A 23,646-nucleotide genomic window follows, 5' to 3' on the forward strand; every position below is an offset into this window, starting at 1 on the left:
AATTTTGTTTGGTGCTTTGATGCCTATGCAAAGTCATAATAATTATTAATAATAATCACATGATTTTTCGATATACAAGGTGCAGCATCTTCCATACTCTGGACAATACAGTACATTTCCACACATTCTGCAATAAATTTTAGTGAAAACAAAATGCAAGACTTGCACTTTTTCCTGCTGAAAATGTTATGTAGTGCATTATGTAAAAAAATTGATGTTTTCAACTGTTAATATTGTTAAATTGATGGACTTTCCAGTGAAACATGATGTGCTCTAAACCACACATACAGTGAATAAAATAATCCAGCATCCTGCACCACGGGCTTCAGTAATGTGTGACACAAAAACAACATTTGTTTTTGTGTCATACAAAACCCCCACCATCCTGACTTAAGCTCTGCATGGCTCACACTCAGCTACACAATCAGACAAACAACTTGACCTCGTCCCCTGATTGTCCACAGCAGTTTCTGTCAACATTTTTGACACGCATATGCACAGTGGTTATTTCAGGTCATAATTCCAGGGCAAGCTGGTGTTGAGGAAACTCCTGTTGTGTCCTGTAAAGATGTCACCATTAAAACAGCCGCCATTTTTCTCTTTTCTGCAAATATATGTACTTATGTCTCCATATACTTTTCTACGCGCTTTACTTTTTCTTGTTCCCCCCTTTTTAATATCATTATATTTAAGTAAATATAATGATAGGAGGATTATCGGTCGGCCTCAAAGAGATTCTGGCAAACCGTCCGACACCTCAGGAGGTGGAAGCAGCTCTCCACCAGCACTGTTTACGGTGCGGGTGGAGAGCTGTTGACCCTGACTGGGGATGTTGTCGGGCGGTGGAAGGAGTACTTCGAGGATCTCCTCAATCCCGTCGTCACGTCTTCCGAAGAGGAAGCAGAGACTGGGGACTCAGAGGCGGACTCATCCATTACCCAGGCCGAAGTCACCGAGCTGGTTAGAAAGCTCCTTGGTGGCAAGGCTCCTGGGGTGTATGAAATCTGTCCTGAGTACCTTAAGTCTCTGGATGTTGTGGGGCTGTCTTGGCTGACACGCCTCTGCAACATCGCGTGGCGATCGGGGACAGTGCCTCTGGATTGGCAGACCGGGGTGGTGGTCCCTCTGTTTAAGAAGGGGGACCGGAGGGTGTGTCCCAACTATAGGGGGATCACACTCCTCAGCCTCCCCGGTAAGGTCTATTCCAGAGTACTGGAGAGGAGAATTCGACCGATGGTCGAACCTCGGATTCAGGAGGAGCAGTGTGGTTTTCGTCCTGGTCGCGGCACACTGGACCAGCTCTACACGCTCCATCGGGTGCTCGAGGGTTCATGGGAGTTTGCCCAACCAGTCCACATGTGTTTTGTGGATCTAGAGAAGGCATTCGACCATGTCCCTCGGGGCACCCTGTGGGGAGTGCTCCGGGAGTACGGGGTCCGGGGTCCTTTGCTAAGGGCTATCCGGTCCCTGTACGACCGCAGCAGGAGCTTGGTTCGCATTGCCGGTAGTAAGTCAAACCTGTTTCCAGTGCACGTTGGCCTCCGCCAGGGCTGCCCTTTGTCACCGGTTCTGTTCATTATTTTTATGGACAGAATTTCTAGGCACAGCCAGGGTGTAGAGGGGGTCTGGTTTGGGAACCACAGAATCTCGTCTCTGCTGTCTGCGGACGATGTGGTTCTGTTGGCTTCATCAAATCAGGACCTTCAGCGTGCACTGGGGCGGTTTGCAGCCGTGTGTGAAGCGTCCGGGATGAAAATCAGCACCTCCAAATCCGAGACCATGGTTCTCGACTGGAAAAAGGTGCTTTGCCCTCTTCAGGTCGGTGGAGTGTCCTTGCCTCAAGTGGAGGAGTTTAAGTATCTCGGGGTCTTGTTCACGAGTGAGGGACGGATGGAGCGTGAGATCAATAGACGGGTCGGTGCAGCGTCTGCAGTGATGCGGTCGCTGTATTGGACCGTTGTGGTGAAGAGAGAGCTGAGTAGGGGGGCAAGGCTCTCGATTTACCGATCGATCTACGTTCCGATCCTCACCTATGGTCATGAGATTTGGCTCATGACTGAAAGAATGAGATCGCGAGTACAAGCAGCCGAGATGAGTTTCCTCCGCAGGGTGGCTGGGCGCTCCCTTAGAGATAGGGTGAGGAGCTCGGTCACTCGGGAGGAGCTCAGAGTCGAGCCGCTGCTCCTCCACGCCGAAAGGAGTCAGTTGAGGAGGCTCGGGCATCTTTTCCGGATGCCCCCTGGACGCCTCGCTGGAGAGGTGTTCCGGGCATGTCCCACTAGGAGGAGGCCCCGGGGAAGACCCAGGACACGCTGGAGGGACTACATCTCTCGGCTGGCTTGGGAACGCCTTGGGGTTCCCCCGGAGGAGCTGGGGGAGGTGTGTGTGGATCATGAGGTCTGGGCGGCTTTGCTTGAGCTGCTGCCCCCGCGACCCGACTCCGGATAAAGTGGAAGAAAATGGATGGATGGATATTTAAGTAAATATTGGAGGAGTGGGGTACAATTAGTTATACCTAACAGCTAACGTTAGCTTATCTAGCAGGCTGTAGCAACGTTCATCGTAGCTTACAAAATAGTTGGTTCTTTTGTGTTTGATAACCCACATTAATTCATACTTTTGTCCACATCTATTTCTATGTATTTGTTAATACCGTTACTGTAGGTTTAACTATGCTATTATACTTTATACACTAATTACCATTTTTGTTTATCGTGTTAGCTTGCTGGGTACGGTTGGCTTATTAACGGCTAATTTAGCTCTTCTACTATAACTAGGTTATTTTCACTATTTACAATTTTATTTTACATGGTTTAGATTTTTAATGATTCATCAGTTTATGTGTTCTTTTAAAGATATCAACATATAATACCTAAGTTCTTAGGTTTCCATTTGATAGCATAATGATTAGACTTTTTATTTTCCTATAGTATGCTAACAGAGTTACTTTAGATAGATACCAGTACACTCACGCACTCATAGCTTCTGTTTCTATAATAAAATACCAGATTTATAGCTTAGCCTACTAACTATATTTAATTTTACTACTAGTCTACATACTAAATTATCTATACTACAATCTTCTCCTGTGATGTTTTATCCTTCTTATGTCTTATTATTTATTATATTATATATATACCTTTTTCTTGAGGGAGAGGGAGGGAGGGAGAGTTCCCATGGGATAAAAAAAGCTTTTCAACCTACTATCCCTGGTTCTCAAGACCAGGCACCCAAGTTGCTCTACTCTACTCTTTTCTACTCTCCTATTTTACTCTCCCTTTTAGATATTTAGATATACCTTTATATACTAGCATAATTCCACCTTAGAATTGGAATATAATATATAAGATATACCTTACTGATTTTTTATGGAAGTACCACTTGTATTTGTAAATCAAGTAAATCAGAAGATACCTTTCAGTTATCAACCATACAAAAAAAAGGTCACACAGTAGGCAAATTCAGCAGAGAACATTCAAACATCCAATCCAATCCACTTTACTTATATAGCACATTTAACAACAGAAATGTTCCAAAATGCTGCACATACAATAGAATCACGATAGATAAAACCCCAATAGTCAAGAAATAAATTAAAAATAAGAAAATTAACAATAAAAATAACTAAAATGTGCAAGATAAATAAATAAACACATACAGCATACAAAAGATAAAACCAATAAAATCTACCACATGATCATATAAGATAATAATCAATATACGAGTACCTTATTCATTAATTTTGCTAACAATAAAGACTGTAACAGCCACTTTAATGACTCAATTTCCAATCAACAAATAATTAAATTAATGTAATCATTTTGTTTTTTTTCTGTTCTTACATCACTGCCTCAGCAGTTTAATGACCCTTCAGTTAAAAAATAAAAATAAAAAAAATTAGAAAGTGGCAAAAGCTGTGAGGGCAGGAAAGATGGAAAATTGCAAGTTGTGCCAAGCAGAGAATGTGATTTTCTCTGGGTAAAGCTGATGGTCTGTGACAGACCACTGTGCTGCCGATGTCTTTTTGCAGGATTTGCAAAAATACAGAAATTAAATATCTGACAGGATGCTTTCAGAAAAATGATGCAATACAGAGGTACAGGAAGGATTTTAGTCACAACTGCAACACATCATGAAAAGTCGCATGACACTTGCTGTGTGCATGCAGGATGAACCAATAACTAACCTAAAAAGGTGTTTGTTCTGGCAAATGTCAAGGTCACTGGGGTCAATATTTTGGTTCATCCCTCTGTTTCTCTCCTCCTTCCAGGTTCTTTAAGTGGCTCATGTGGTGTACATCCAGTACATTCTGAGTGCCAGTCCCAAGCCTGGATAAATGAGTAGGGTTGCATAAGGAAGGGCATCCAGCTTAAAAAAAAAAAGCCAAAATAATGATGAAGATCACAAACTGAATTTCTATACCAGATCAGTCAAGGCCCAGGTTCAGTGACCGCCAACCAGTGCCATTGCCCAACAGGTTGTTGTTGTCCATTCGGTTGCTCTCATTTTTGTTCGGGGTCACCACAGCGAATAAAGCCAGATCTGCACTGGTATTTGGCACAAGTTTTACACTGGATGCCCTCCCTGACGCAACTGCCGTGAGCTTCCATTTGCCAAACCAAACATTCATCCCTGTCAGTGTCCTGGTTTGTGTGTTAAACACACACACTATTTCAGCAAAACATTAGACACCCTTTTGAAAGTGCAGCGGGTTAAAAACACTCAAATGTAATGGTGTTGCAGTATGTTTGCATCATATATGGTGCATCCAGAAAGTATTCACAGCACTTCACTTTTTATCACGTTTTGTTATGTCACAGCCTTATTCTAAAATGGAGTAAATTCATTTTTCCATTCAAATGTCTTCACACAGTACCCCATAATAACAACATGAAAAAAGTTTGAGATTTTTGCTAATTTATTAAAAACAAAAAACTAATAAATCGGATGTACATAAGTATTCACAGCCTTTGCCATTAAGCTTAAAATTTAATTCAGGTGCATCCTGTTTCTACAGTTTAAATGGAGTCCACCTGGGGTAAATTCAGTTGATTGGACATGATTTGGAAAGAGACACGCCTGTCTACATATAAGGTCCCACAGTTGACAGTGAATGTCAGAGCACAAACCAAGAATGAAGTCAAAGGAATTGTCTGTAGACCTCTGAGACAGGATGGTCTCAAGGCACAAATCTGGGGAGGGTACAGAAACATTTCTTCTGCTTTGAAGGTTCTAACGAGCACAGTGTCATCCATCATCCGTAAATAGAAGAAGTTCAGATTCACCAGGACTCTTATAAAAGTACACACCAGTCCAAACAGATATAGTTTGGACTGTGACTGACGTTATTCACCATTATTTTCTATTTTTACCCCATAACATTCAGTGTCAAGTTTGTGCAGGGGTGCATTAACACTGGTATAATTTTGTTAAAAATATATAAATAAATAAAAAAGTGATGCACATTATTTGTGGAGTTTGTCAGATTAATAAGTAGAATACCTTTGATCTTGTTGAATTCTTGGGTTCTCAAAGTAATAGCTGAACAAAGTTGGCATCCTTTGGAGTCTATGTTCTGCAGGAGGCCTGGAGCCCAGTGGATCCGGCTCGGTCCTGGAGTGCACGTTGCTGTGTGTGTCTGTGTGTCAGCTCATGAGGCCCAGTTTGACTTGTGGGGTCATTTTGGAGTGGTTTCTGCGTTTTCCACGGCTTTCCTAAAGCTTCTTTGGGATTAGAAGCCGATTCAAAGGTTGGAATAAAGTTTAGGTATGTGTGAGGCTCAGTGCGTGGAGATGGTTTCATTTCCTCACAAGAACAAGAACATGCATGTGGAGCTGTGTCCCAGAAAAGCCGAGGGTGGAGTCAGGCTGGGGAGGAAGAGCCACTCTGTAATTTGTCATCTAAGTGGACATCCTGTCATTTTGTGCATGGGTTTACGGGTTTCCAAACAAAACGCCTGTAGGCTTGTGTACATGTCAAGACGTGCACCTTTAACATTTACATGGTCGTGGCTGTGGGTATTTGGGGGGGTTTGTTTGTTTTGAAGGCAGATGTGTGGCTGTAGCTGGCTGTCTCCTCCAGCGTCTGAATGTTGTCAACAAGTTGCATCCTGCTCAGCACACAAAGGGCCATCCGAAGCCACAAGATGGTCATGGCAAGATATGATGCAGATCAGATGGTCTGAGGAAGACTTGTTGTAGGAACATTGCACTCAGATGCTTTGCCTGCTGCTCTTATAACTGCTTTGACGCTTTGTGCACGGTAGTAATACGTCCTGAATAAACCCTGAAGCTCACTGGTGCTCATTCCAGGATTCCATAGCAAATTATCCCCAGATACAGTATCAATACGCGAGAGTCTGTGACTCCCCCCAGGGTGGGACACCAGTCCATTGCAGGTTACTACCCCAGATACCACTGGTGCCCATTTACAGCTGGGTGGACTGAGACAAAGCAGATGAAGTATCCTGTCCAAGGAGACAAGCTGGGTAGCAGGGAAAAGTAGTTGGACCACCAATATGTAGACTTGACTGTGGACAATCTCAGTCATCCAGGTCACGGTATCCAAGCAGGTTGAGTCAGGTCACCTGGACTTGTTTAGTTTCTGTTCATCCAGAAAACCTTCAGCTATTCTGGATGAACATTGCTGAGAACAAAAATAAGACTTCAAGGAACAAAACAAGTCCAGTTGACTTGACTCAACTCGAATCTGTAGACCTGAGTTTGATGCCCAGTAACCTGTAATGGACTTGTGTCCCTCCTGTGGAGACTCAGACTCTTATCTGCTCAACATTCTGGTATCTGGATAAGCACAGGAGCCAAAGGCAATATTGCAATATTGAAATTCTACTTCACCTCAAAACTAGAAACAAACTATTTATTTATTTAATACCACTAAAAACATCTTTTCAATCTCTCTCTCTTTCTCACTCTCTCTCTCTCACACACACATACAATATTGCACAACATTACCGATACTGCATCATCTGCACATCCTCTAAACCGTACATCCTTTAAATGGTGTGTATATAACATGTTGTTTAGTCTAATAATGTGTATTTTATAATGTGTGGTTTTGAATCATCGGATGTGGTACAACTGCCTGTTTTTACTGTGCACATGGCAATAAAAAACTCTTAACACACACACACACACACACACACACACACACACACACACACACACACACACACACACACACACACACACACACACACACACACACACACACACACACACACAAGATGAGCTCAAACTGAGGAAGTGCTGAGCAGTGATAGAAACAGCATGCAGTTTAAAAATTAAATAGACTATATTTTTAAAAACCTGATTGAGGTCACATAAATACACACTGTGTGAAAAATAAGACATAATAAAATAAAACAATTTCTGTGGCTGCCTGAACTGCCGTGAGCTTCCATTTGCCAAACCAAACATTCATCCAACTCCTGTCAGTGTCCTGGTTTGTTTGTTAAACACACACACACACACACACACACTAGTTCAACAAAATGTTGGACACCATTTTGAAAGTGTAGCGGATTAAAAACACTCAAATGTAATGATGTTGCGGTACGTTTGCATCATATATGGTGCATCCAGAAAGTATTCACAGCACTTCACTTTTTATCACGTTTTGTTATGTCACAACCTTATTCTAAAATGGAGTAAATTCATTTTTCCCTTCAAACGTCTTCACACAGTACCCCATAATGACAACATGAAAAAAGGTTTGAGATTTTTGCAAATTTATTAAAAAACAAAAAACTAATAAATTTTCAAAAATCCCAAACTTTGTTCATGTTGTTATTATGGGGTACTGTGCAAAGATGTTTGAGGGTAAAATGAATTTACTCCATTTTAGAATAAGGCTGTAGCATAACAAAATGTGGGAAAAAGTGAAGTGAAGTGCTTTCTGGATGCACTGTATACGATGCAAACATACCACAACACTATTACATTTGAGTGTTTTAACCCACTACACTTTCAATTTTTTTTTTTTTGAAAATTTATTAACAAAAGTAATAAATCAGATGTACATAAGTATTCACAGCCTTTGCCATGAAGGTCAAAATTGAATTCAGGTGCATCCTGTTTCTACAGCTTAATTGGAGTCCACCTGGGGTAAATTCAGTTGATTGGACATGATTTGGAAAGAGACATGCCTGTCTACATATAAGGTCCCACAGTTGACAGTCAGAGCACAAACCAAGGTACCATCCCTACAGTGAAGCATGGTGGTGGCAGCATGATGCTGTGGGGATGTTTTTCAGCAGCAGGAACTGGGAGACTAGTCAGGATTGAGGGAAAGATGAATGCAGCAATGTACAGAGACATCCTAAAGATATCAAAAGGAGAGGCTTCAGGTCAACTCTGTGAATGTCCTTGAGTGGCCCAGCCAGAGCACAGACCTGAATCCAATTGAACATCACTGGAGAGATCTGAAAATGTCTGTGCACTGACGCTCCCCATCCAACCTGATGGACCTTGAGAGGTGCCGCAAGGAAGAAAGGACGAAACTGCAAAAAGATAGGTGCACCGAGGTTGTGGCATCATATTCAAGAAGATTTGAGGCTGTAAATGCTGCCAAAGGTGCATTATTATGGAGTGTTGTGAGTAGAATTTTGAGAGAAAAAAAACTTCATTTTGGAATAAAGCTGTAACATAAAATGTGGAAAAAGTGAAGCGCTGTGAATACTTTCTGGATTTATTCTGCACTCCTGGTTTTTTCAGGGACAAGCATCAACATTGACGTTCTGGTGCCCTTGAGATTTTAAATATTACATATTTTTATGACAGTGTAAGCCTCCAAATGAGTCTGACTTCATTTGCGTCAACCATTAAGGAGTCCACACAATGTGACAAATGTAATATTGATAGATATCAAAAACTGGCAAAGAATGCAAGATTAGTGAGGGAAGCCACCAAGACCCCCATGACAACTTTGGAGGAAATAAAGGGTAATCATTTATCAGCTGCAGTCAGATGTTACATTGGGTATCTTCTTGGCCTGATCCTCAACAATGAGGTACCTGTGTTCATCATCACACTTGAAATTTAAGTTAAGCTTTATTATGTTAAGCGGTTGGTCACTCCCTCAGTGTATGCAGTAGCCTGGGCTGTTCTCACAAAGCATTCGTAGTAAAACGTACAAAAAGTAATGCGTATATGGTAATCTTCAGCTGGCAGGCTGTGATCACACCACGCCCCACTCACAGCCACCCCCCCAAAAAATGGTGTATATTCCTCTTACTCTTGTTATTCTAATCCTAAACCTACGTTCTGAAACCTGCAATGAAATCAGCTGTGAGGCTGTGGCACAATTGTCCAAGCATGATGTGACACGCAGGTACCTCACTACTGAGGACATCTGGAAGTGCATCAGGCTACAAAGATGTGCACATGGCATCTGACTGCAGGAGACAATTGTTCTCCTTCCTCCATTTGATTTCTCATGAGCGTCTTGGCATCTTCCCTCATTCATCTTGTTCTTGCATGTTTTTGCACACTGCCGGCTGCAGACACATTAATCGTGCTCTTTTGTATTTCTTAGCAATTGATGTTGTGAATCCCAAGATATGGTCAGTGGTTTACAGAGAAGCAAAAAAATAGCCTAAGGATCCCCAGCCTGTAGAAAGTGGGGTTGGTATCAGGACTCCAGATACCGTAAAAACATTCGCCCATCTTGACACCACATGTGGGCAGAGACTGGTGTCATCTCGCAGTGATGTGGCAGCCAGTAACAAATATATACTCCTCAATTGGGAAAACAGTCTTTTAATGTTTGACAATTAGCCTCTTAAATAGTTTCTGCTTAAACACAGTTGCATGCAGGCAGATATCGTGCCTGCAAACTTGTGAAACTGAACACGTCTTTGACCAGAAGCCTTCTGTTTACACAAACTGTGCAGGGAACAGATAAGAGCTCTGACATGGGCATGGATTTGAGTCTTAACACAGAGCATCATGGTTTGGATCTGACAGGGAGAAAAAAAAAAAAAAAACTATACCAGCTCCAGGAGTGTTAGTGCTCTGCAGCCAAATTAGCTTCCAGTAGAGATACAAGTCAAAATGATGTTTTCTTTCCATTCCAACTCCCTGTTGGGGTGAACATTTGCCCTGGAAGTCCGTGGCCTAATTCCCACTGCAGGTTCCAAACAGAATTACAGTAAAACTGATGGGGTTTTGCCTTTAACTAAAATCTTATTTACAGTGAAAACATTGGTGAAACTAAAATGGCCAAACAAATTGATAGTTGAGTCTTTTTAAAGCCATTTGTGGATTCATGGCTGCACAGCATTTGAGTGTTTTCTTTAGATTTATTTTGGTGAAAAAAGAAAAATCCTCCTATGAAGCTGTATAACTGAGGATTCAAAATGCAAAACATGCACTATGCACAATTTCTCCAATCACAGCCACAGAAGCCCATAACGTCTTTTATATAACGGCTGAGTGGAGCCTTGTCATTTGATTGGTGGCTTGTGTCATGTGACATGGATTAGTCGTACCATTTGCCATTGTGTTTCATTGAGCGTGCTATGTGAAATGTGCAATTGCACGCCCCGACCACCGCGCATTCTCACACTACCATTTAGTTAAACATGGTGGAGTTTGTTTTGCTGGCGGACGACAATTTCAGGGAGCTAATTGACAGTGCTAATTCTTCTAACACACACACACACACACACACACACACACACACACACACACACACACACACACACACACACACACACACACACACACACACACACAAACAAAGCCGTCTGGAGGCATAAAGAGCTGTTCGGATGAAGAGGATGAAAAGCTGGACAAATTTCTTACACAATGTTTTGCTGGACTGACGAAAGCAGACGCAGTCTGTACACGACGTCAGTGCACGGCATCACGGACAACGTCGTCAGAATTGTTTTTTTTCAGTTGACTTCGAACAATTTTGGACTCCTATTTATAGTTTGTGTTGGACTAATGACATCAAAGCACCAGTGACGAACACTAAAATGTAAGTCCCTTTTCTGTTGTTTATAAATTAATAAAATATCAAATGATAAGGATCTATTTTCAACCTTATATAACACAAATAATGAATGTTTTTTCACTCAGTGACTGGGTGTCTTGGTGGCTTTCCTCACTCTTCTCCTTCTTACACAGACAACTAGAATACAAATAATGGATGTTTGAGTTCAATGGTACGAATATGTCAGGAGGTGAAAGATGGAATGTACCATTTCAGTGAGCCTTGTTGGTTCCATCTTTCACCTCCTGACATATTCATACCATTGCACTCAAACATCCATTATTTGTATTCAAGGTTGGGTAGGATTACTTTGAAAGAATACATGTGGATTACATGTATGTATGTACATACATTTGGATTACTTGTAATCTGATTACTTTTGGATTACATTTCAAAGTAATCCTACCCAACCTTGTTTGTATTCTAGTTGTCTGTGTAAGAAGGAGAAGAGTGAGGAAAGCCACCAAGACATCCAGTCACTCAGTTTTTGAGAGCTGTCTACTCCACACAGATTTACCATGCTGTGCCATGCTGTTTGTATTTCTTCATAATTGATGAAAATAAAGTCCAAGACATATTCAGTGACTTGGAAATGTTCATGTATCCATCCCCTGACGTGTCTGAAGAAAACTGGCAAGAAAATAGATTATTTACAGGTTTCATACCAAAGAGGCCCATTGAGTTTAAGGAAGATAATTTTGAAATAGCACAAAAATTAAAATGTGTGACATTGAAAGTGTTTCAATACTTTCGGAGGTCACTGTAACTTCTCTGATGGAGGGTTCAAACGACTACCCTCCATTCCCTGCTCGGTCAAGACGAGACTTCATCTCATTTGCAAAGATCCGCGTCATCTCATTTTTTGCACAACCCTTCCTGAAGATCAAATAAAGCACGTGGAAAAGTGTCTGGCGGTGCCACGTATGCTCCCTTTTATCTGATTCACATAGCAGCACTCTGTGTTCTCCTCTGAGCCATTACCCAATTAGCCAGCGAGGCTTTTTAGGGAAAATGGAAACAAGTGAGTGGGTGAGTGTTGAGGGACGGACAGAGACACTGCAGTGGAAAATAAGACTGAGCTCCTCAAGGCTGAGTTTTAAAAGGATAAGAAGCACTTTGATATGCCAATCTAAACATCAGGGAGACTTCAAGATTTCTCAGAACCAACTGCTTGAGACTGAAATCTGAATTCTGTCCTGTGATGGAGTCATTCATGCATTCGTTGACCATTTGTAGTAAACGGCTCTGCTGAAGAAGACCTCTTAAAGGCCGCAAGAACCATCAAGGATTTTACGGAAACGATTAATCCAGAACATTTACGAATAGATTTTCCTGCAAAAATGCAAACATTTGAATTGCGTAAAGACGAGGTTAGACGGAGGAGTTTCTGCATTTGCCACTGCAGCACATTAAACCAGTAGTGTGCATAAACTCCCATTAAGTTGAAGCACTCTGAACATCCAATTATATTGATCCATGAGTTCAGAGTCAGCTGACTTTGCAGCCATAAAATAAATTTATGAATAAATTTGGGTTATTATGTGAGTGAAAAGATGAAAGAAGCAGCAGGGTTCACCCAAACTATAGCTGAACTTGATTTATGGTTCAAATGACTTGTGATTTTCAGAAGAAATAAGTCCTAGAGAGGATTTGAGTCCTATCAGGCTCGTGCTTATATCCCACGCAGCCCAGTCTCAGGTTTTATTTCATGCCCTCGTCACAAAAAGCACCCAATTTTCGTGAAACTTCTTTTTTTTCATTTTGCTGTTTATAGTCTTCCCTTCTACCAACTCTAACCATAACCATAGCGTTAGTGTCTACCCTCCCCTAACCCTAATCATAACCCCCAAACCTCCCCCCGTCACCTCACGTTTCGTGCCCCGTCACAAACCCATAGATTTCTGTACGTTCGTAATGCCGCCACAAACTGCCGTGAGACTGGGTTGATCCCACGATACCGTACCACGAAGCGGATGAGAATCTACGACTCCCCCTAGACTGGATACCAGTGCATTGCAGGTTATTTCCTCAGCTATGGTAGAAACCCATTTATAGATGGGTGGACTGGAACGATGCCGATGAGATGTTGTGTTCAAGGACACAGGCAGGTAGTGTGAAGCACAGACATTAGTCCAACTCCTGTCCCACGTGTGAAGGAAAAACTGATGTTTCCTTTAAGGTAGTCATCCCTGGCTTGTTTGTCTTCCATGAGAGAACATGTCGTGTTTCTCCAAGTACACAACTAAACCTCTGACCATGTTTTTACTGTGGCACGGGGCCCTAACATGGCTCTCTGGGTGTGTAAGGCAGAAGACTAGGGGGGCACTTTGCATGATCTACCTGTTGGAGTCTCCTCCAGGTGCTGTTGTATGGCTGGGGGGCCTGGCTGCCTTTTTGTTTCTGTCTTTTGTTTTTCCTTCCAGGTGGCTTGCATTTGGGACTGAGTGGCTGTGTTGCTGAGGTTATCAGGACCTCACCCTGATCACCTGCGGCTCGTCAGGACTCACAGCTGTGGTGCATCTATATGGATTGGAACATGGTGGCATTTAAGACTGGAGTATACAGTGTGTATTTGCCAGAGACTCGACCTTGTGACCAGACGGGTGAGATCGTCGTCTCGGGAGCCATCTCATCATCAGTGGATGCAGAGAACGTCCAGGGTTTGATGCACGGTCTGTGAAAGAGGAGGGGGTGAGGTCTCACGCTCGTCAGCACACTTCCTGAGGTACGTTAGATTTTGTGACTAACATTTATACAGTCAGTAAATGTGGTGTCCCTCACACCTTTTTATATTAAGCTGTATGTTAGTCATGTATCGGCTTCCACTGCAGTGGAGTTTTGTGAACTGGATGTTCCATGCCTGCAGGTTGGGAAGCTGATTAGTAATCAAGCCAGGAAGTGTTTGCTGTTTGTACACCTTTAAGTGTTCTCTCTGTGTGTAGAGTGTGGACTCACATAATGGTTCCTTCTTTCACAGACTCGGTTTGTTGCGGCCACCTGGGGGGTGTTGGCGGGGTCCTTGGGTCCGAACAGCTTCTGGCTCCGGACCGTTAGCGCTGCTGGGAGCGCACCATGCCAGACCGCACTTTCTTTTGTTATGTTTTGTATCACTGTTATGTATTAAATTCAGTTAGCCTTTGTACCGTGCTCTGCTTATTTCATACTGGGTCCTTCAAACGCTGGTCGGTTCTCTGAGCTGCGTCCGACACATAACAGTAGTCTCTGGCCAAACATCACGGACCCAGCGGTAGCAGAGACGGTAACGCGCCGGGAAGGCGGCAGCAGACGTTCAGTAGCTTATCCGGATCAGTTGCGGGTGCTCTCCGCCCGGATGGTGCGTGTTTGAGACCCATTACTGAATACTGATTTGTGCTCTCTTGCAGCCGTGTTCCTGTGTGTGCCTTATCCGTGAGTCGTGGTGGAGTGTGACTGGCGACGGCTTCGCGTCACGCTCCGACCGGATAAGAGGTTTAAACGGGAGCTGCAAGAGTGTGTCTGTAATGGGTGCACGCGCTCGGCGGAGTTCTGTGGCACGGGTCGCTGAGCTTCCTGTGTTACAGTTGTAGCCCCGTTTCCCCGGATAAAGATAACTACTGCGTCTGTTGTATCAGCTCCGGCGTTATTTAGTTGAGCACATTTTGGTTGTGTGTTGCACACAGCTGCGCACAGAGATGCAGCTCGTTTGTTTTCTGTCACCAAAGAGGTTTTTTTTCATTTTTAGCACTTTGGCTCCCTCTTTTGGTGACTTAGTCACATTACCGTTAAGCTCTTAAGTTAGAACAGGTGTGTTCGATTTGTTTGAGCTTAACGGTATACGTCACTGATTTGTTTTGTGTTAGTTCATTTCGTGTGGGTGTTTTTTGAGTTGGTTTTTGTGTGGGATTTATTTATTTATTTATTTATTTTCACTGTTTGTGTCTGGGGTTGTGACCCTGCAGCCTGTCTAAGCAGAAAAAAAAACAAAAAAAAAAAAGGGACCCAAACGACTGTATGTTGGTCTGTTAGTCTTTCTTTTATTTCTTTTTGTTTCACCTCCCCAGGGTTTGATGGGACGGTCCCCTGGGGGGTGATGGGGTGGTACTTGGTTTTTTTTTTCTTTTTTTTTGTTTGTTTTTGTTATGCCCTCTCTTCTCCTCTGACTCCAGCCGGGTGAGCCGTAGTGTCGGCGTTGCTGGAGGGGTGCAGTTTGGTTGTGCTGGGCATTTCCCGGGTAGCCTCTGCACCCGGGGGGGGGGGGGGTATTTTCTTTTTCTTCCCTCTCTTCTCCTCTGGCTCCAGCCGGGTGAGCCGTAGTGTCGGCGTTGCTGGAGTGGTGCAGTTTGGTTATACTGGGCATTTCCCGGGTAACCTCTGCATCTGGGGGGGGGGGGGGGGGGTGTTTTTTGATTCCCTGTTCCACCTCCGGCTTCAGCACGCCTTTGGCCGTCTGCCATCGGCGTGGCTGAGGTTTGGGGCAGTGGGATATACCCGCAGCTAGTGGCTGGTGTAGAAGTCGGAGGAGTGGCGCCGTTTTGTGCCGTTTGCCATAACCGCTGTTCCACTCCTCCCGGTTGGCTTCTGGGGTATAGTCACGGTTGGTGACACTGGACGTGCTTCCAGTTTCCACTGCGCCAAGGGGGTGGGGTTGGGGTTGTTTTGTTTGTATGTTTTTTTTTTTCTCTCTTCTTGTTTTTCCCCCCAGTTTCCGCCCTCAGGGTTTGACTGTGGTGTCCTCTGGGGGGGAAAGGGCTGTGGGTCCATCTAGCCATAGACGGCCGGGGCTGGGTCTGTTGGTCGTGAGGGGAGGCGTCTCCTGGGGTTGACAAGTGGTCCTCTGGGAGGCGCTGGGAGTCCCCGTGGGTGACGTTGGATCCCAGAGGGACCTCGGCTGTGGTTATTACTCCTGGAGCTGGTGGGAAGTCCTCTGGGGGGTGTTGGTCCCTACATGTCGTTTGGGGGGGGGGGGGGGTGTTTTAGCACTTTTATTTGTAAGCTTAAGTTTGGGGTTTTTCTTTTCTCCTCTTCCCGGGGTTTGATGGGACGGTCCCCTGGGGAGGGGGGGGTGTTTTGGTTGTTTGTGTTTGTCTTTTTTGTTTTATGACTAATGACCGCACATGGTTGGATAAAGGCTGACCGCACAGGTTTAAGAACTCCTGGCCACACCTGTGCTAAGTGACTGACTGAAACAAAGGCAAGGATGCAGCCAGAGGAGAGGACATCAACCATTCTGTTGGAAGACGAATGCAGATGCGGTTTCCAGCCATGGTCCCTGGAGGGGGGTGTTTCTCCTGGGCCAGGTTTGTGTGGTCGCCGGGAGGCTTCCCGTGAGGGTGGGGTACTGTTGTATGGCTGGGGGGCGTGGCTGCCTTTTTGTTTCTGTCTTTTGTTTTTCCTTCCAGGTGGCTTGCATTTGGGACTGAGTGGCTGTGTTGCTGAGGTTATCAGGACCTCACCCTGATCACCTGCGGCTCGTCAGGACTCACAGCTGTGGTGCTTCTATATGGATTGGAACATGGTGGCATTTAAGACTGGAGTATACAGTGTGTATTTGCCAGAGACTCGACCTTGTGACCAGACGGGTGAGATCGTCGTCTCGGGAGCCATCTCATCATCAGTGGATGCAGAGAACGTCCAGGGTTTGATGCACGGTCTGTGAAAAAGGAGGGGGTGAGGTCTCACGCTCGTCAGCACTTCCTGAGGTACGTTAGATTTTGTGACTAACATTTATACAGTCAGTAAATGTGGTGTCCCTCACACCTTTTTATATTGAGCTGTATGTTAGTCATGTATCGGCTTCCACTGCAGTGGAGTTTTGTGAACTGGATGTTCCATGCCTGCAGGTTGGGAAGCTGATTAGTAATCAAGCCAGGAAGTGTTTGCTGTTTGTACACCTTTAAGTGTTCTCTCTGTGTGTAGAGTGTGGACTCACATAATGGTTCCTTCTTTCACAGACTCGGTTTGTTGCGGCCACCTGGGGGGTGTCGGCGGGGTCCTTGGGTCCGAACAGCTTCTGGCTCCGGACCGTTAGCGCTGCTGGGAGCGCACCACGCCAGACCGCACTTTCTTTTGTTATGTTTTGTATCACTGTTATGTATTAAATTCAGTTAGCCTTTGTACCGTGCTCTGCTTATTTCATACTGGGTCCTTCAAACGCTGGTCGGTTCTCCGAGCTGCGTCCGACACATAACAGGTGCGCCTGTTTTCTGCTTCAACCACAAATCAATCTCTCTCTGCATCGTATGACTGAATCCTGAGTGTTCCTTGCTCAGTGGTCTCATTTTCTGCTGACATCATCTCAGAAATTCCACGACACCATAGAGCCACCTGATCTGCAGGTGCTTGTCAGACAAAATAAAATATTCTGTACTATAATGATATGTAGTAGTAGTTGCATTAGTTGTAGAGCTGTAAATGGGTGAGTTAGTTTACTAGATAGGAGTGTTTACATACACCAAGGCTCAGCAAATCAAGAGTCCTGCTGGGATAAACATTACTACAGGTATGCAAGTCCTATGTATATATAGGCCCTGAGGCTCACTGTTGCACTGTTAAACTGAACAATCCATTTTAATACAATAATTAAGTTCATGTAACTCAGACTTTGAAAACGTTATAGTCACTTATTTCCATTAATTAAACTAACTCAAATATGATTTTTTGTCATAACAACTCAGTTCCTTTAAGTGCATTTAAACTTTGGGGGCATTTAAGTGTTGGTGATGTATTTCCAGTGCATTCCATTCACTCATTTTAATTGAGTTTATATAACGGAGGCCAGCAGGTGTTGCTGTGCATATGTAGTTAGTAAACCCCACTCCCAACAGCTCAAAAGGATTCTTTGGTCACAAGGCCAGCGTCCTGGGTTTTAGCCGTCTGGTTAGAGAGTCCGACTTCCATGCTGGAGATCGTGAGTTTGCGTCCCAAGGGGAGAGAATGAGAGGAGTCATAACAACATAACAGAGAGTCAACAAGTAAACCAAAGAATGCATCAAAAAAATCTAATCCAACATGTAATGCAAATTTTTTAGACAGAAATTTATGTCACTTTTTTATTGAAAAACATAAACTAGATTTGCATAATTTAATTAACTATAAATTGTTAAGTTACTAAAATGTTAATTAAATTTTTGAAAATTATTTATTTAAGTCAGCAAACTCAAATGGTTTGAGTTCAACTAACTCTTTGAGTTTTACAGGGTTCATTCTTGGATGCCACAGTGTGAAGTGGACGGGATTCCAGACCATCAGTTTATTTCTCCAGGCCAGGCTGGTACCAATTTACAGCTGGGTGCTCTGAGACAATGTAGATTGTCTTGTCCAAGGACACAGACAGGTAGCATAACTGGGATTCAAACCCAGATCTATGTATTGGCAGACCAGTTCCTTATCCACTCACCTACCAGCTCTATAACATACTGCAGATTTGAGAAACAAAATCTGAATAAATAAACATTTGCATGTTTTTTATTACTGATCAAGATGCTAAACTGGGCACAAAATTCTCTTTTCTTGGCTGTTGGGTTGGTGTGTCTGTATCCTCCGAGGCCCAAGGACCTGCATGTGTCTGACATAATGCACAAATGATGTTGCGTCCAGTAGAGGTTTATACCAAAGGTTATCTGGGTATTTGAGTATTTTTGCAACAGGCTGTAGAGCTAAAAATGGCATATTTTAGAAATTTGTACCTTTGAATGTTCACTTTTAAAAAGTAATTTTGTAAATTCAAGAAAGCCTCAGGAAATTTGTTTAATCCTTTGATCTGCTGTGCACTGTTTTCCTTTAACTTTCACTTTCATTGCCATTTCCTTCCTTAGAACCTGCCACTCCAACCTGCTCGTCTCTCTCTTGCTATGCCCTCGGTCCTGTCTGGCGCTGACAGATGAATATGGTCAGGGGTCAGGTAGTTGTAATTAGTTGCTTCACCGCACCGTCTCCCCGCCGTGCCTAATTTAAGAGTAAGCAGCTTTCAGTCAGTACGAGAGAGAGCGGAGAAGAGAGCAAGAGAGCATCCTCGACAACACCTTATTGCCTTGAGGCTCTGCTTTTAATCTAAATAAAAAAGCGTCTTTAAGTGTCTTCATAGTCTCTTAACATTCATCACAACCTTTCCCGTCATGTCAGCTCTCCATGCAGTACTTATGTAACCGATGAGCTTCAAAGAACACCAAGAAACGGAATGCCAAACACCCCAAAGCAATTTTGTTCCAAATACCTGGGCAGCATCTCCAGAGTTATAAATCTTATGATTCATTTTACAGAATACTGTTATTAGCCTGAATATTTTAGGTCATAAGGCAAGTTCACAGATTAAATGCTTTATTTTATTTTATTTATTTGCTAAAAGCTATTTCACAGTGATCATGCAAATTTCATTTTATTTAACCTCGGCCAAGGTTGTAAGTTTTCATCCGATGTAGGGATCATTAGCACAACTACCCAAAAACTAAACCAGTTATTAAAGTTTTGTGAAAATCCTTTGGTCTGGACTTCAATAGAAGCTATTAAAATTCTGAGCACATCCCAGTTGAGTTTTTAGTATTTTTTGAATTCATTTTGTCCCACAACTCAGGTTGCACCAGTGTTACACCAGCGACATTAAAGTTTTGTTAAATCAGTAAATGTGTAGCAATGTAACATATTCTACGTAATTTATTACTACAATATTATAAATACAATTATTTTCTCAAACAATAAAAAAACTTTTGAGACAGCTACATGCTAATCAACCAAGATAGCTGCTTGGTATGCCCCTGTAATAACTATGCTAAGCTAATTAGCCTGATAGGCTACAGTAGGTGTTGCTAACAAAGCAACAAGCACCTTTTTAGCAGCACATTTTTTTCCAAACCGTCTATAACACACAATGCTACATTTCATTTGTGCACTTAGGTCAGAATTTCCCAGTTCCACCCCACAGGAATTCCCCCCTACAGTCGGAATTCCAACTCGTGAACCCCACATACTAGAGTTCACAATCCAACACGACTGTTTCCAGCAGCAACAGTAGTCAAAGTTGTTCATTTTACCATTTTTAGCACTATTGTCTATAGGCAGGTCGCTGTTAAATTTGTATGTGTGAAATGCCGCGTAACGTGTCATTTATCAACTGGTGATGCTAATACTGGTTAACCCGCTAGCTGTTGCTAACAACAGTGACTGTCTATACCACACTACAAACAGAGCGGTCAATTAAAACACTAATGGACTTGTTCTCTTTCATGAGGTCCCTTTGGTGGACCAAATATTTTTTTGTAGCACTCTGTACTGCAAAATCTTGGAGGCAACCATCGATTTCCAACTTGTGGTTTTGTGTCGAAACAGGAACACATTCATCGGCAGTGTGACATCGTTCTGAGTTACAGCTTACAAGTTCTGAAGTCAACGGACCGAAGCATAAGAGCAAGCGTTAATGAAACTAGCTTATATGCTATGGCTAGCTCATATGACAAGACGATGCCTCCAGTTAGTACAGAGCTGCTTCCAAATGGTAAAAAGCTTGAAAACGATGCAAGTGCTAATTTGTTGTGAACGTGCTGAATTACATTTGGATAACTGCTAATTAAAATGCCTTTGCCATAGTTTTTGGTTTCACTGTAAAAAATTAGTGTTGTGACAACATTTCAATGATTTACGATTGTACCACCGGTTATAGAGAGATTTCACGTGATGTCACTATTCATAGATGAGCTGCACAGCGCCATGACGGACCCCAACGCACTATAGTAGACAGTTAAGGTGCAAAAATGCCAATTTGTGCCATATTTAGGTGCACAAACAAGCCTGAAAAAAAAAATCTAGAGTTAGAGTGGCATCAGTAATTAAGAACCAGGGTGATCAGACAGAGAGGAGCCTTTGCTACTAACAATAGGAGCAAAGCAGACTCGCTCGACTCCAAAAACAAAACAACTCTGGATACAAGTTAAAAAGACAGTCAGTATCGTGTGAAGTACCACACTCTACATCGTCACAGAAAATTATGAGAATAGGTTTGAGAGTGCAGTTCTTCATGTTATATTGATAGGAGCCTCTCCCATTCTCATGGAATGATTCACCTAAAAATCAAAATCGATATAAAATAATAATAATAATAATAATACTAGAAGCAGAGAGTGCAAACCTCCGCCAAGGCCATGGGGTCACTGACGCCTGTGACTGGATAGCATGTATCCTTAGCGCTTGGCATCACAGTTTATTGCAACTTGCACCTTTCCCAGAAGCTACTGTCATCTGAGCACTGATATTGATATTGCATGTGCTTATAGACAAAAACAAATAAGACAAAATTCAATTTATTATTCAACTAAACTGCAAATATATGAATTTTTTAACATTTATGAAACACTTCTCTAAACAAGGCCATAGGGTCGCTGACCCTAAAGAGATTCCCTCCTTGGCACAGTGATCTATTTCTTTTTGTCTCGTTCTCTAAAATTGTATATAATAATCATTAGATTATTAATATATAAACAAAAATAAATTTAAGAAATATTACAATTTGAAAACAAATGCACCCGAACGTGATGACAGCTGCAACTGCTTAATGCTAACTTTTAACATTGAAAATGCCATAGACATGCTAACGCGTTAGCATCGGGATCCGGATCGTGATCCAAATCACCAGTAAAATTTAATCACTTGTTCCTCTTGTCATTTCCAACCACTCCACAAAATTTCATCAAAATCCGTTCAAAACCTTTTGAGTTATCCTGCTGACAAACAGACAGACAAACAAACAAACGCGACTGAAAACATAACCTCCTTGGTGGAGGTAAAAATACCCTACAATCATGCTACATTTTATGTGGAGAAGTGGAGATCATTATTAGTTAGCTGCTTTGTCCCAACTTCCGATGAACACATTTAGTGCGTTGTTAAATTTTGCAATGCACAAACTAATTTATCAATGTATGAACTTACCTTTGCAAACACCAAGACTGTTGTCGTCAACTGCCTGTCCATTTATGACAAATTTGTGAGCTTCCAAGGCGTTGTAACACATATTTGCTTGAGAGTGTAGAAACGTGTTTCCAAAAGAAAAGGAAGTTAGAAATATCCCCAAAATCAGTCCTTGGCAAGTTTACACTGTCAAAATCTACTGATGACAATGAATATGGATCAATAAAACCCAAGTGTGAACTTGCACGTTTGTCCATTGCAGTGGCGGCTGGCCCATAGGGGGCGCTCGGGCGCTGCCCTCCTAGATGTGGAGGGGAAAAGTCATAATATATATATATATTTAAAAAGTATTATCAATGTCAGTTTTACTTAATGGTATGTGCCTACATGTAATATGAATGATTACAACAACACTTCCTCCAACTGACTCTCATTCAACAGTGCATTTCCACCGACAGAAGCAGAGAATGTATCATTCCTCGTCGTGGGCGCTCATTCAAAGCGCCCTTGAAGTGCAGCGAAATAACCAATTGTATGTAGTTGCTAGGGAAAATTAATAAATATTTGGCAAATCAGCATTGCCAAAATTAATGGCTTTGGGGCGCCGGAATTTTAGCCCTTGCTACAAAAATGCGGGAACGTTAGATTACAGTCAGTGATACACGTGACGCTGCAGCTGCTGTCAGTCAATCAGTCAGTCAGGAAGAGATGATGGCGATGTTTGGGTTATATTTATTTATTTTTATTTTGTCTCCGTGTGTTTTGCTGAAGTAATTTGAAGAACTCTGGGACACCTGCTCGTTATGTCTTCCGAGGTTTAAAACGGGACAAAACTAATCAAATCAATGACACCAAAGTTTGGCGGGGATCCTTTTGGAGGCGCATGGAGGTGCGCACATCAGATCTTTCTCGTGGTTTAATGACAATTGCACATCCCGGTTGGAGGAGAGACGTTTGACTCGTTATAAACCGTGTCAGGCTTCATTCACACTGTCAGCGCGCACAGGTCACGGAGGCTGCTGATCTGCGCGGATGGAAAGGAGCGCATCCACCTCTTCAGGTGATCTGACGAGCTGCTCGGATTTATTCCCGAATGTTGCTCCTGGTGTGGAAACGAGGATGAAAATTTAAGATAAAACGAATGAGTAATGTTTTTTTGTTTGTTTTAGGGGGTCAAAGCTGTGATCTTTATTGGGACAGCAGACCAGTTATAACGGTAATAGGGGAGGCCGGAGCTGTTTGTAACAGTGTTTAAAGCTGCAGCCTTGCTGGTATTTTGATTTCACTTTACAAGTTATGAGGATCAGTTCACAGAAGTGAAATATTCTTTGGAGTATTCGACACTCTAAAACAAATTATTTGCTCAGTTTAAAAACAAAACAAAACCCTAAAATAGCAATTTGCATGTTTTTTTTTAAAGAAATTCTAACTCAGCCACTGAGTTCACACAAGACACTTATAGTCAGACAAACCCAAGTTTAGCAACGTATTTAATTAAGTGGTTTTGTATAATTCATTTGCTTTGTCCTCTACACGGTTAATTAATTTTAACCAATTTAATTTAAAGGTTTTGGTGTTATTAGTTAGTCAAGTTATTTAATTTAAGTTTTTCAAGCTTCTTTAGTTTGTCTCCATTCCACTCAGTAATGTTCATGCAAAATATTACCTTAATTTTCTCTCTCTCTCTCTCTCTCTCTCTCTGAAGGTGGTGTGAACATTGTAGTATGTACATAATGTTCTTTTGTCCATTGAAGA

The 23,646-nt window shown here is 42.6% G+C and overlaps 1 long non-coding RNA gene across 1 annotated transcript; it reads left to right on the forward strand.

Moving 5' to 3' along the window:
- The first annotated feature begins 6,429 nt into the window (after positions 1-6,429).
- Positions 6,430-22,851, forward strand: LOC117527018. The gene is made up of 3 exons (XR_004565410.1): positions 6,430-6,605; positions 12,039-12,041; positions 22,840-22,851. It is a non-coding gene; the product is annotated as an uncharacterized LOC117527018 (long non-coding RNA).
- The last annotated feature ends 795 nt before the right edge of the window (positions 22,852-23,646 follow it).

This window comes from Thalassophryne amazonica, chromosome 15 (assembly GCF_902500255.1).
Source record: "Thalassophryne amazonica chromosome 15, fThaAma1.1, whole genome shotgun sequence".
Lineage (NCBI taxonomy): Eukaryota > Metazoa > Chordata > Actinopteri > Batrachoidiformes > Batrachoididae > Thalassophryne > Thalassophryne amazonica.